The sequence below is a fragment of the Staurois parvus genome, unplaced genomic scaffold (genome assembly GCF_062004578.1).
Source record: "Staurois parvus isolate SC_StPar_1 unplaced genomic scaffold, SC_StPar_1.0 ptg000095l, whole genome shotgun sequence".
In the NCBI taxonomy this organism is placed as follows: domain Eukaryota; kingdom Metazoa; phylum Chordata; class Amphibia; order Anura; family Ranidae; genus Staurois; species Staurois parvus.
The window spans coordinates 3,127,501-3,132,500 of NW_028317891.1; the positions used below are offsets into that span (position 1 = coordinate 3,127,501).

At 41.2% G+C, this 5,000-nt stretch overlaps 1 protein-coding gene across 4 annotated transcripts in view; it reads right to left on the reverse strand.

Moving 5' to 3' along the window:
• LSAMP (limbic system associated membrane protein) overlaps positions 1-5,000 on the reverse strand; it is a 1,064,612-nt gene that overhangs the window by 52,214 nt on the left and 1,007,398 nt on the right. The gene's annotated exons all lie outside the window — the stretch shown is intronic.

Here is a 5,000-nt window from a genome sequence, read left to right on the forward strand (position 1 = left end):
TCTCACTCACACACATGGGTCAGCATTTTCTTCTTACAATAAAAAATGATTGCATTAGACTTAATGGTAGATATTGATTCAGGTGTACTCGTATTTTAGGAATCGGTGATTATTATTAGTGTGAGAAGCGTTTATCAGATGGCATTGAAGGACACTCATGTGCCCTCAATTAAAGTGCAGCCCCCCCCCCCCAGCTGATGCTCTGTGCTGTGATATTGTTGAAGAATGGAGAATCTAGAGGGGCTGGACAAAATAATGAAAACACTGCACATAATATAATAAAATGATATATTAAATGAATAATATTTAAATATTTAGTAAAAGGAGGATTTATATACATTTTATTAACTATAGGGCAGTCCCCCCAGGAAACCTTCAGGTGGCCTTCTGTTCAATTATATACTTAGGGTTTTTCATATAGTTTATTCATTAAAGTTTAGTACCCCCAGGCCCCAGGTAACCTTTAGGTGGCCTACTGTTCGATCATAGTATTAGGGTTTACATACAGTTTATTAATTAAAGTGTATTACCCCCAGGCCCCAGGTAACCTTTAGGAGGCCTACTGTTCCATTATATTGTTAGGGTTTACATACAGTTTATTAATTAAAGTGTAGTACCCCTAGGTAACCTTTAGGTGGCCTATCATTTGAATATATTGTTAGCGTTTACATGCAGTTTAACAATTAAAGTGAAGTACACTCAGCTAACCTTTAGGTGGCCGACTGTTCTATGATATTGTTAGGATTTGCATATACTTAATTAAAATGCAGTACCCCCATGTTACCTTGAGGTAGTATTCTGTGCTGTGCTATTGTTAAAGATCGGCTCTATAGGGGCTGGGCAAAATAATGAAAAAACTGCATCTAATATAATAAAATGATATATTATATTGATAATATTAAAATATTAATGAAAGTACAGCACCCACAGGTAACTTTTAGGTGGCGCTCTGTTCTATGATATTGTTAGGATTCACATATGCTTTATTAACTAAAGTGCAGTACCCACAGGCAACCTTTAGGTGGCGCTCTGTTCTATGATATTGTTAGGGTTTACATACAGTTTATTAATTAAAATATAGTACCCACAGGCAACCTTTAGATGGTATTCTGTGTTATAGAAACACTGTATGTGTACATACTGTACTGTATATATATATATATATATATATATATATAGTACAGTAAATATATTAAATTGCGGTACCCACAGGTAACCTTTAGGTGGCAGTCTGTTCTATTATATTAGGGTTTACATACAATTTTTTATTAAAAGTGCAGTACCCCCAGGTAACCCTTAAGCGATGTGCTGTGTTATATTTTTAAATACACCACATATTTGTTCTTAAAGTGTAGTACCCACAGGTAACCATTAGGTGGCGCTCTATTCTATGATATTGTTAGGATTCCATTGTGCAGTACCCCCAGGCAACCTTTAGGTGGCCTACAGTTCTATGATATTGTTAGGGTTTACATACAGTTTATTAATAAAAGTGCAGTACCCCAAGGTAACCCTTAGGTGGCAGTCTGTTCTATAATATTGTTAGGATTTACATACACATCATTAATTAGGTGCAGGTAACATTAAGCGATTTGCTGTGTTATATATTTTTAAATGCACCACATATATGTTATTAAAGTGTAGTACCCACAGGTAACCTTTAGGTGGCAGTCTGTTCTATTATATTATTGTTTAGATACAATTTATTAATAAAAGTGTAGTACCCCCAGGTAACCCTTAGGTGGCAGTCTGTTCTATAATAGTTAGGATTTACATACACATCATTAATTAGATGCAGGTAACCCTTAAGCGATGTGCTGTGTTATGATATTTTTAAATACACCACATATATGTTATTAAAGTGTAGTACCCACAGGTAACCATTAGGTGGCGCTCTGTTCTATGATATTGTTAGGATTCCATTGTGCAGTACCCCCAGGCAACCTTTAGGTGGCCTACAGTTCTATGATATTGTTAGGGTTTACATACAGTTTATTAATTAAAGTGTAGTACCCACAGGTAACCTTTAGGTGGCGCTCTGTTCTATGATATTGTTAGGATTCACAAGTGAAGTACCCCCAGGTAACCTTTAGGTGGCAGTCTGTTCTATTATATTATTGCTTAGAAACAATTTATTAATAAAAGTGTAGTACCCCCAGGTAACCTTTAGGTGGTGCTCTGTTCTATTATATTATTGTTTAGATACAATTTATTAATAAAAGTGCAGTACCCCCAGGTAACCCTTAGGTGGCAGTCTGTTCTATAATATTGTTAGGATTTACATACACATCATTAATTAGATGCAGGTAACCATTAAGTGATGTGCTGTGTTATGATATTTTTAAATGCACCACATATTTGATATTAAAGTGTAGTACCCACAGGTAACCTTTAGATGGCGCTCTGTTCTATGATATTGTTAGGATTCCAAAGTGCAGTACCCCCAGACATCCTTTAGGTGGCTTTCAGTTCTATGATATTGTTAGGATTCACAAGTGAAGTACACCCAGGCAACCTTTAGGCGGCCTACAGCTCTATGATATTGTTAGGGTTTGCATGCAGTTTATTAATTAAAGTGTAGTACCCCAGGTAACCTTTAGGTGGCAGTCTGTTCTATTATATTATTGCTTAGAAACAATTTATTAATAAAAGTGTAGTACCCCCAGGTAACCCTTAGGTGACAGTCTGTTCTATTATATTGTTAGGATTTACATACACATTATTAAATAGGTGCAGGTAACCATTAGGAAATGTGCTGTCCTATGATATTCCTAAATACACCACCTACGTGTTATTAAAGTGCAGTGCCCACAGGTAACCTTTAGGTGGCGCTCTGTTCTATGATATTGTTAGGGCTTACATAAACTTAGTTCTCTCTGCTGCGGTAATCGCTTACCAACCAACTTTTACATTTCTAGGCAGCGCTGTCACATTGTGGCTCAGCCCTTCCAGTGGTAGGAGCACTGGTCAGGTGACCAATGCCCCCGTCTCGCCGGACACAATTATCCTGCTGATGACCTCCATGCCGCGGACGGTGTGCTCTCTCTCTCGCCAGAGCGCTAATTAAACAAAATAATGAATGTCACTCATTTCCTGCCCTGGCTGCAGGTCGTCGCCTTAACCAAAGTGCAGAGATGTCACTTCTCTCTCTATGGGGAATAATTTGGGATCGCTTTGGAGCATCTGCGCGTTGGGTCGCATTATTTCAGGACGCTGATAAATGAGTTCAGTCATCTGCTTTATGTGACGTTACTCCGTTGTATTATCCATTTATCTATTTGTAATATATATTCTTTTAGATTGTAAGCTCCAAGGATCAGGCCCTCCTACCCTTCTTGTATTACTGCTGTATTGTCTCCCGTTATATGGTAAAGTGCTGAGCAAACTGTTGGTGCCATAAATCCTGTATAATAATAATATAAATCCTGTATAATAATAATAATAATAATTCCTGTATAATAATAATAATAATAATATATTCTTTAAATGCAGTGAACTCTCAGACTCCTGCTCTGAATATTCTCCCTACGAAGACCTGGTGGGTTTGCTTTTGTTGACGTCATTATGTAAAAAAAAAAAAAATTATATATATATATATACACACTGCTCAAAAAAAGGAAGACTTTGTAACCAGAGCATATCATCAAGCCAGTGAGACTCCTGGGATATTGATCTGGTCAGGTAAGTAGCAGATGGGGTTGTTCATCAGTTGCAGCTTCTTTGGTGTTCATGAAATTAACAACAGGTGCACTAGATGGGCAACAATGAGGCGACTCCCAAAACAGGAATGGTTTTACAGGTGGAGGCCTCTGACATTTTTTCCCTACTCATCTTTTCTGACTGTTTTTCACTAGTTTTGCATTTGGCTAGGGTCAGTGTCACTACTGGTAGCATGAGGCCATACCTGGACCCTACAGAGGTTGCACAGGACATCCAACTCCTCCAGGATGCCAGGATGGCACATCAATATATGCCATTGCCAGAAGGTTTGCTGTGTCTACCAGCACAGTCTCAAGAGCATGGAGGAGATTCCAGGAGACAGGCAGTTCCTCTAGGAGAGCTGGACAGGGCCGTAGAAGGTCCTTAACCCATCAGCAGGACCGGTATCTGCTCCTTTGTGCAAGGAGGAACAGGATGAGCCCTGCCAGAGCCCTACAAAATGACCTCCAGCAGGCCACTGGTGTGAATGTCTCTGACCAAACAATCAGAAACAGACTTCATGAGGGTGGCCTGAGGGCCCGACGTTCTCTAGTGGGCCCTGTGCTCACTGCCCGACACCATAGAGCTGGATTGGCATTTGCCATTGAACACCAGAATTGGCAGGTCCACCACTGGCGCCCTTTGCTTTCCACAGATGAGAGCAGGTTCCCCCTGAGCACATGTGACACGTGAAAGGGTCTGGAGAAGCTGTGGAGAACGTTCTGCTGCCTGTAACATGGTTCAGCATGACTGTGTTGGTGGTGGGTCAGTGATGGTCTGGGGAGGCATATCCATGGGGGGACACACAGATCTCTACAGGCTAGACAATGGCACCCTGACTGCCATTAGGTACCGGGATGAAATCCTTGGACCCACTGTCAGACCCTACGCTGGTGCAGTGGGTCCTGGGTCCTCCTGGTGCAGTGGGTCTTGGGTTCCTCCTGGTGCATGACAATGCCCGGCCTCATGTGGCGAGAGTATGCAGGCAGATCCTGGAGGATGAGGGAATTGATACCACTGAATGGCCCCCATGCTCGTCTGACATAAATCCAATAGAACACCTCTGGGATGTCATGTTTCGGTCCATCCATCGCCCCCAGGTTGCACCTCAGACTGTCCAGGAGCTCAGTGATGCCCTGGTCCAGATCTGGGAGGAAATCCCCCAGGACACCATCCGCCATCTTATTAGGAGCCTCCCCAGACGTTGTCAGGCATGCATACAAGCACGTGGGGGCCATACAAACTACTGAGGACCATTCTGAGTTGCTGCAATGACATTTCAGCCAAATGGACTAGCCTGC